General features: G+C 35.0%; 1 long non-coding RNA gene across 1 annotated transcript; it reads right to left on the bottom strand.

Annotated features, from left to right (window-relative positions):
- Positions 1-3,603: 3,603 nt before the first annotated feature.
- Positions 3,604-9,953, bottom strand: LOC120297769. Its single transcript, XR_005553881.1, has 3 exons — positions 9,865-9,953; positions 7,674-7,816; positions 3,604-3,699 (listed from the first exon to the last, which is right to left on the bottom strand). It is a non-coding gene; the product is annotated as an uncharacterized LOC120297769 (long non-coding RNA).
- Positions 9,954-10,332: the final 379 nt, after the last annotated feature.

The raw sequence follows: 10,332 nt of genomic DNA, 5'->3' as shown, positions 1-10,332 counted from the left end.
TGCCACTTCCGGAAGTCCATTCTGCACCTAGGCAACAAAACATTAGCTACCGGTTTTGCCAAACTGGTGCAAACTGGCTGAATTCCACCACTGATCCCAACAGACTAGATTTTAGGTAGTTAGAAACTTCTAAGGACATACCAAGGGAAGCACAACTAGCATGAAAGGCTATTTTTATCTTTCATGCACCTATTCAGTGTCTTGCTACCTCACACATACATATATGATTTTTAAATTAAATTGTCCTCTCTTATATAAAACACATAGACTGCCTGGAGTATGGTAAGTTTTTTTAATTAATTACTTTAAAAAGATTATGCAACCTTTCCTCATGCTAGTTGAGTAGAGCATCTTGTCAATAATTGGATTTTTACTTTCCTTCCAGGAATGGAACAAATTTAATCAATTATGCGCTTTTCTGCTACACCCTTCCATTTGTAGCCTTAAAGCACTATAGGTTGGAAATCCTAAGAATGGTGTAGTATTTAGAGTTAGTCATCTAGGAAAGTTTAGCAACCTGCATCCAGTCTGTGGAGTATTTGAGGGTATTTTGTTCATATGTAGAGGTGGTGACTGGCTGACTACTAGGGTTGGGGCAACAGCTTGTGACTCCAAGCCTAGGTCAGTGCATTATTGTGACTGACTAAGCCAGTTCTTTTCCATGTACTGTGCCTTCTCCTTGATGCCACCTTTCCCAAAGAGGGCTGGGCCAAGAGTTGGCTCTAGATCCAGGCCAGGAGCAGGCCCTCATGAGTGGGCAAGGCCAGATGTTAACTACACTCCTGGTCCTGCTTTTGGGACTGTTGTAATGCCAGAGGCAGGAATAAATCACTTATGCAAGCAAATAAGAATTCAAATATGTACTGAACCAAATAGGAAGACATAATGTAAGTATTTATGAAATTGCTATGATTCAGGAATTAGTTCTGTACAAAGTAACAGCATTCAAACCCTCTTGACCAGTCTTTCTCCCTGATGTAATGGACTTATTGGCCTTCTCTACTGGCTGGGCTAGCCTATCTCCATCAGTCCTTTGTTGTGCACTCATGTATTTATTATTATGCTGCTTATCTCTAGCTATATGAGAACTATGTTTCACCTACTGGTGTTGTGAACTAGACTGGGGAACTGGATTTCCTGTAGGACTTGCACTGATTTGATTCTGAGACCCCTGGAAAACAGTAACAAGCTACAAATGTAAGGCAGAGTTGCTGCTATCTTTCTATCATTGGAAAAACTGATTAGAATTAACCTCATTGAGCTGAATTTAGATTGGGCTGGGTTGCAATTCTACAGTACATTTCTTACTGTTCAGTGGGGCTTATTTCCAGATAATATATCTAGGGTGGGAACCAATGTTAACTGAATATAAATCCCAATAAAATCAATGAAAAAAGCTAGCCATGAATCAATTCCCTTATTTTTCACTGGGAATTAAATACAAATTATTCTGGATACAATCCATTATCTGAAATCTATTAATGAAGTAACTTCAATAAGGCCACCAAAATTTTTCCTTTTGTTAAACTTAGAAAGTAACTTTAGACATCTGCTCTGATTAATAGCCTGATTAGTTCTTTTAGCAAACTGTCATTTGCTGAAGTGTAGGTGGCTGCACACACTGTTAAAGGTCCCCAGCCATGAACTATATTATATTGATTTTCAGAGGCAAAAGCAGAGTTGTTCGTCAGACGGGGAAATTGGCCATTTCTTACATCACTTTTTCTATCCAATCCCATAATGTATACAAAATCCTAAACAATGAGAAAACTGGGACATTCATGATCACCATGAAATGTAAAATATATGATAACTATCTTCCTTGAGCTGAAGTTTACAAAATATTCAGAGAAATAAAACTGATGGAGCAAATTAAAAGATCCCATGAAAATTTTGAGAGTGTAATCAGCATAATTTACTGTTTTCTGCATGAACTAGAATCTTCTGGAAGATAAGAAAGGCATTGCCTGTAAAAAAGACTTTTTCATTTTTTTTTTAATTTTAGCTATACAAAACCTGGTTTAATGTGAAATCTCTGTTTCAAGGATTTCCCTTTCCTGTCAGCATCACCTATTTAGAAACTGTTTTGTTGCTGGAACTGTTCTAATGCTCAGCCATCAGAAAAGTTTGATCTCTAGCTCAGCTCCTCTTTCTGACCTCTGCTGTAAGCCTTGTATACAAAACTGGGCACAAAGGTTAAGAAATAAATGTTTTTAAAAAACCCAAATGCATACATGGACAAAAGCAGCTTAAACCATTTTTTAAAAGACTCACTTTTAGACAACATAACCTCCTCTACAACTCATTCTATACCAGCTGAACAGAGCTGAAAATTGGAATATGACACAGTATAAAAAGTGTATCCTGAGGCATAATTCCACTGCACAATAGTATAATAGAAATAAAACCTCAGCTAGCAATTCAACTAAAAATGCCATCAGAGAGCCTCCTAGGCGGCCTTCCCTAGGCAAACACCAAAGTTGATTCTAGTCAGCAGGTATGGATGAGCTGCAATATAATCAACATAATGCAAGAGATAATGAGCAGGGGGTAAAAAGCCATGAAGCTACATGTAATACAAAGCACAGCCAGAGGGGATCAAAGGGCCAACAGTCAAGAAAAAAATTGTTAAACTACAAAAGAATTCAAGAACATGTCTTCAGCACTAACCCAGATCTAATTGGGACTTTCAATAGAGCATTTGACCTGCTTTCATGCTCAATATGAAAACCAAGCATGAATATCTGTACAGTAAACACCAGCCAGGGTATGTTTAAGTCTGAAGATAGAAAGAGTGCTGGAGAGACAGTGAATCGTTTTCACTCTCAAATCTAGAATTTAAAATTAGGGATGATATCTTTTTAAAGCAAAATGCACAAGTGTTTCTGTTCCTTTTATTCTCCTCTGTTAATAAAGGATGCAGTAGATAGGAAGAGAAACCTGGCCTGAGGGGGATTTGGTGTTTCAGTTAAATTAGAAAGCTGGTCAGAGGAGGGTATCTTCTTGGAGCTATCCAAAGCCCTGGCACTCTAACCTCACACTAACCAAGGTCTCCTGAAATATATGAAATGCTAAGTGGGTCCCTAGTCATGTTCAAGATGGGACACAACATGTTAAAGAGCTGTGGTAAGGATAACAAAAAAAGCATTGAATGTAAAATGCAATTTACAACTAATCCATTAAAGTTTATGTATTCTGATCCAGCTTAGACCAACCTGGTGTCTTCCAAATACCTTAGATTACAGGATATCCGAACCAACATTACAAACAAATGATACACATAGTCCCAGACATCTGTAAGGTTCCACACTGAGGCACACGTTAAGTGAAGAGAAATAGAAGTGTGTTATTTTTTTTTTTAAGTTGGATAATAGATGATTTTTCTTAAGCTCTTGGCAACATCCAATAAATGAAATTGTTTTCAAAACTGTAGGCAACTATTAACAAGTGTGGATAATTATAGTTCATTTAATTATTGATATTTCTAATCATTGTTACAGCAGTATGAAGGAAAATGAGAGGGAAGTGCAATTCTATTGAGAACAGATGAAGGGAAGCCTTTATTAGGGGGGGGGAAGCAATTTGAAGAATAAGACTCACCAGCTTCCTGTCTGTTGCCTACAAATTGTTTTCCTTGGCAGCAAGCAAATGACTTAGTCCAAATTGGACTCCTCCCAAGTAGAAGAACAAGCAGCCTTTCTGTTAAGCCAATGCATATTATTACTTTTTAAAAATTTGAAAATGTATATAAATATAATTTTACAGATAAATAATATCCATTTTTAAAAGAAAAAAACCCTCTTCTGTAAAAGGAAAATAATTATTTTCAGAAATGCAATTTTTGACAGCAGGAGTAAGTTATTTAAAAAAAATACTTTCAATAAAATATAGGCAAGGGACATTTGCTAACCTCTCCAGAATTGATTCTCTAGGAACAATTGAGCTGGAAGAAAATGCTGGCTGAAGGTATACCTCTCTCTCTCCTTTTGTTTCTCACTCTCTCACATACATACCTACCCACATATACAAGATCTTGAGTGAAACTATCGCAATAATCAACTAGAGGAAGGATCTTCTGAGTTCTTGGGACAATCCAGTGAGAAAACAAGGACAGGCAAGGAAGAAGGTTTGAAAACAATTGAAGTCAGGCTAAAATAATCTTCATCCATGAGTTACATAGTGTAACCACATTGATGAACAAAGAATATATACTTCTACATCCATGCATTTTCTGAATGATATGGGTGATGGAAAATAACCATTTGGGCTATGATACACAACTGGAATTGAAATGCTTTCTTTCAAAATGGATGCTATAGTGATGGACATTTTTTGTTGTTCAGAGAAGGGGGACATACTTCTAAACAAAGCACTGGACCAAAGTCATCCATGATATTTATCTTCTAATAATACCTATGGCATAGAGAGGTATTCTTCAAATAAAAAATACAATTCTGATTATTTTACTAAAAGAAATGAAAAGAAAAATAACTTCAGATGGAGTGGGAATTTAGCAAGCTTTTGGCTGTGGTTTGTTCTCCAAGCTTGTTTCAATATAATTTCTGAACGTTTCGTTACCAGCAGGATTTTCTTGTCCTATTCTCCTTAGCTCATAAATGTCTTGTCTACCAACTGTGGTCAGTTGGTTGCACACACAAGACATTTATGACCTAAGGAGAATAGGACAAAAAAATTCTGCTAAAGATGTTACCTAGTTTGGTAACGAAACGTTCAGAAATTATGTTAAAACAAGCTTGGAGAACAAACCACAGCCAAAATCTAAAACCCGAGCTATAAGTATTTTCTATTATTTCAATTTTAGCAGACTCCATGAATACCACAATAACTAGTTTGCACAAGTGTTTGAAATGAAAATTGGAATCAAGGTTTCAAAATCCTCAGCTTGCCCCAGCCTTAATAACAGCTGTCATACTTTGCTGATGAGAGTAGAGGCATTGGATACATCATTGCTAAGTTTTGGATATACCTGACTATACAGAAATACTACTTTGTTCTTTAGTGTTCAGAATTTCTGAATATCATCAAGCCTTCAATATTATGGGTTCTATTTTGACCCTAACTTTGCCAAGCCCAAATAATAAAAATGTAAGCTCATACATTAGCAGCTAATCAGATAATAAATATTAGCTGAATAATTTAAATAAGAAATGGCACCAAAGGATGTATCAATGATTTAATTTCAGAGTGAGCGGAATATTCAATTGTAATATAAATTCCAACAGTTCACTTTCTGTAATAAAGATATTTCATGATTAGTACTGAATATAAAGGGAAATAATAGATAATCATATAATTGACCTTTAAATCAGAGAAAAACCAGATGGAAAGAGAGAATAGTCCATCTAAAATTGTACCCATGGGAATTAATCATGAGAAACAATATTTCATTTTGGTAAAAAAAAATAAGGTAATTAGATATTTTGACAAGGACCCATAGATCAGAGGAATGGCTTCAGGCCAGATCAGATAACCCTGGGAGAACTGCCAAGGCAAACTGCAGATAAACAGAAACTGTGATGACTATCACTGTCTATTGAAGAAATGAATTGATGAATATAATAATATGTGTAACTAATTACTAACTGAATATTTATCAATATAGTTTAGATTTTTAAGTGAATGTTCTTTAAAATAACACATAGTATTTTTATCCTTTATACAAATCTGTGAAGATTTTCCTTACATCAGTATACAAGGTATTAGGTTGTATTCACAATCAAATGAATATTTCCAGCAGATCTTTACATGTTGCTATAAATGCTATTATTTAATATATTCTTGCATAATTACTAATTATGCTGCTCAAAAAAGGCAGAAGCCAATTAACAAATAACTTATAATTTAACATCTACATTTTCCTACATAATTCCAACTGCAATACTGCTTTAAGTAGTCCAGTGTGCTTCAGAGCTTCAAAAACAATTTGGAAAAGTTGCTTAGGGCATGTAGAAGCACAGATGTAGCACCTTTACGCTTTATATGCTTTAAATCAGCCATTTTTCAATGGAACCACATGGTTGCCTTTTGCAGTTCCCATGTGATTCCAGAACATCCAATCCACCTTTTCAGATTCAGATATGTATATTGTGCTAAGTAGTGGATGTGTCTTTGGAAGATTGAATCATGCCAAATGTTGAATGAGAGCAAAACAAATTCCTTAAATTCCTATTCAAATACACACACACACACACACACACACACACACACACACAGACACAAACACACACCCACACACACACACTTTGCCTTGATTTATCTGTTAAGAAGGTCATACCAAATAAGGAAGATGATTAACAAAAATTGTTAGGACAAGTTATACTGAACGTAGCCCTTCACAGTTGCTGTAAATATACTATATGGTGCCTGGGTCAATCTTCCAAAGGGAAATCCCCTGCCTAGCACAAAATGACTAGATGCTGGACTGACCTTAAAGCACTTCATAGTCCTTAAACATTAAGTAGTATACAGCTAGTCCTCAATTTACAACCACAATTGAGCCCATTTCCATCGCTAAGCAAGGCAATTGCTAAGTGAGTTTTGGCCTATTTTATGACATTTTTGCTACAGTTGTTATACAAATCAGTGCAATTATTAAGTGAATCATTAAGCAAATCTGGCTTCCCCCATTGACTTTGCCTGTCAGAAGCCAGTTGAAAAGTTTACAAATGGAGATCTCTCGAACTTGGGACAGTGCAACAGTCATAAATACATGCCAGTCACCAAACGGCCAGAATAGGGATGCTGCAACACATGTGAGTATGAAAACCAGTCATAAGTCATTTGTTGTAATTTCAGTCTCTAAACAAATGGATGTAAGTCAAGGAATACCTATATATGCTTTGTTATATATTTCTATTAACAAATATTAAAACAGTTGGTTAACTGGTAACTTTAATTTTGTTTAACAAACTTCATTTCCCTTTCAGTTTTCACAGCTACTTAATTTCAAATGTTCTATCTGTTATCTTTTCCCAGTTACTTAGATTGTTATAAGGCTATTTCAATAGATAAACATTCATTTTCTTTCATGTACTTTTTAATCTTTTCTTTCAGTTTAGCAGTATAACTTTACCAATACACTTCATGGTTTTTGAGTGACATTTGTAAAGGCAAGAAGATAAAAAGATTAGATTAGGCCAAAGTTGGAGGCAAAAAGCCTTTTAAAATCCCTTCTTCTGCTATCTCAGTTACTACATTCCTCTGCAGTAAAAGAAGTTTATCTTACTTGAACAAAACAGCATATGGAAGATAAATCTTAAAAATGGATCTAGACTCTCCCTAATGATCTGAAAATGATAGTAGCTTTGAAGTTGCAGTTCCTAGATCAATAGTGCTAATTGAACAAGCAATGGGATTTCTGAAGAGTTTTTTATTGTGTCAAATTAATTAAAATGAAATAAGAAAAAATGTTTAATCATTATTTTTAATATGCTCATTTCAAAAATTTCTACTACATCAGAAATTATAGAAGAGTAATCTACATAGCCAAAAATCAGGAGTGTTCAGGCTAACAAATTCTATTAAAATTTTATTAAAACACATTAAGCTAGTTGAATAGACTTTTCTGTATCAGCATCTTTAGATTCATTCCTACCAAAGTTTGATGATCTTCTACAAACCTGCAACAGATAATCAGACCAAAATAAACATACCTGCAACAGATAATCAGACCAAAATAAAAATGTAGAGAATTCAGGGATTAAAAAGTGTGCATCTTTGTCCATTTTTTGATACGAATGCCTGTGTCCAGTGTTTCTGCTTCAGAACCTAAAACATTAACCTTCTTAAGGACAGACTAACGAAAAAAGAAAGATAGGGAATTTGTATTAGGATGAAATTTATGCCAGAGTGGTTATAATTATGCTTCTATGGAAATGAATGCCATGAGTCAAAGGAGTCTACAACAACTTGGCACAGCAACCATGCTGTGGCCAGCTTGCCACAGGCAACTTGTTGTAGGCAACTCACTGCGGGACAAGAATTACACTAATATTGAAGAAATAGTGAAATAGAATCATTAAAGAAAGGGCACCAAAGGAGGAACAAAATGAAATGCCAATGACAAAAATTAAAATATTTTTAAATTATTTTAAATAATTAATTAAACAAGTTGTTCCATGGCAAGTTGGCCATGTCAAGTTGTCCTGCAATGAATTGGTGGTAGCGAGTTGGCTGCAGCAAATTGGCCATGGCAAGTTGGCTGCAATGAGTTGTCCCGACTTGGAGTCAAAGAGGTGTCAGTTGAAATTGCCCTTCAAGATGTGATAGGATCAAATCGTGACCACTGGCTATATTCCCATTCACTATGTTTTAGACCTGTTCCTCCAGTTGCCACCATCTTACTAAAATACACTGCAAAAGTTAAAACTTTTCCTTTATACTAGGTGCTATCCTTTGAGGTAGAATTTCTACATAAAATTATTGAATCATTGACTTGAGAAATATATTCCAAAATACCTCCCACACCAAAGAGATGGTATAATTTGTATCTATTAAGAAAATCTTAACTTATTGAAGAGCTCTCCAAGATGAAGATAGGTTATCTTAAAAATAAAATTTAAAATACAGTCCCTTATATCCTTAGTTTTGAAGCTCCAGTTTTTACTGTGTACAATATTATTCCAACTTTGACCATTGATACCTGCCTAAAGCCATATCACACAATCAGCAAATGGTGTGTGTTATAAATAACTTCCTACATCAAAGACTAACAAATTACTTTGAGGCTTTCTAAAAGTTAGTGGTTTCTGCTGTCTACTTTTTTGCCTTGATCATACAATAGTAAATCATTTTACAGTAGGGAACACCTTGTTTTCATTTGCATTTTTATTTATATGAGAAGATATTAACCTCTGACGTTCCATATATCTGTATCAGTAGCTTTCATATCAAGAAGGTTCCAGCCAATTTGGGATGTTAGAAAGAAGAGCATTGGCTGGCTCAAGACTGCTTTCTTTATGGTTTATTCAACTGTATTTTTCACAGAGACAAGACTATCAATGAATTCTGTTTCCCTAGCAATAAACAAAACATGAGTGTCAAAAGGAAAGCAATGGGCTATTAATCACACCCTCTTGATAACCCTGACCCTACTAAAGCATAACATCTGTCTTGTGTTTTATGTGGCTGAAAGCCAAAATCAGGAGAAGGGAAGCAGCAGTTTCACTGGTCAAATATTAACATTGCACAGCATGTTGATTTTGTAAGCACCCTGCAAACTCAGAGACTTTAATGGAATTGTCTTTGATTTGGCTCCTATCCCATCCATTAATATTCCAAGAGTGAGTCACCCATGTGAACAGACAAACATTAACAAAGTCATGTCCAGACAGCCAGAATGAGCCACTCCCTTTTCAAGGGAGAAGAAAGAAGTGAGATCAACAAGTGTGTGTGTGTGTGTGTGTGTGTGTGTGTGTGTGTGTGTGTGAGAGAGAGAGAGAGAGAGAGAGAGAGAGAGAGAGAGAGAGAGAATATATACATGTACTGACTGTATTATATAATGATTAAAACAATATAATTTCTATCATAATCGACCCAGACCTTAATGAGTTTCCTAGGAATCATATTGCTAAGATACTTCTCATTCTGTATTTGACCCAAGTCAGGACTAAAAATATATCCCCCTAATCATCATGATATTATCAGGATATTTATCCATTTTGTGTACTTTTATAGATCATCACTATTTAAACTGAGCTTCTTGGGGGCTTTTATAGAGAGCTTTATCGCCAAAATGTTCAATACAAAGTGGTAATAATTAACCAAGCCATCTAATTGGACAAAAAAAAGATTGTTTTATGGCAATGAACAGTATTTATGGATAGATAAGCAGAATGCAGTTACATTTCAGAAAAAGGGCTTCCTGAATTTGGTTTTGTCCAGTTGCAGACTGATTCCTGCCATTCTAAAGCATTCATCATCTGGAAAGGTATTCCAACATAAGAAAATCTATGAAGAAAAAGAGGAAAGAAACAAATGCCAATGCATTAGCATGATCCAGAAAAATTGTGAAGTATTCCTAAGCATGTATTAGTGTTCACTTTGTGTTTCATAGCCTAATTTAAGTTCTGAAAAGTTCCTCTACAATTCCATCTTAAGAAAAATAGAGCAAACATAACCAAGAAAAATAAAAAGAATTGTGTTATATGAATATGTTACAATTTTTGATATAAAATTAAAGGTTCAATCTTTTTATATAAAGTTAATCATTTTTATGGTCAGTAAAACTATTGTATGATGAAACTGAGTGCTTGTTTTTGTTCAGTCTAGGACTTAGCTAGCCAGAAACTAAACCTCCCACTAATTAAATAA

The sequence above is a fragment of the Crotalus tigris genome, unplaced genomic scaffold, assembly GCF_016545835.1.
Source record: "Crotalus tigris isolate CLP2741 ecotype Arizona unplaced genomic scaffold, ASM1654583v1 scf7180000023687.2574627, whole genome shotgun sequence".
NCBI classification, from domain to species: domain Eukaryota; kingdom Metazoa; phylum Chordata; class Lepidosauria; order Squamata; family Viperidae; genus Crotalus; species Crotalus tigris.
This window is presented reverse-complemented; position numbering and strand designations above follow the sequence as displayed.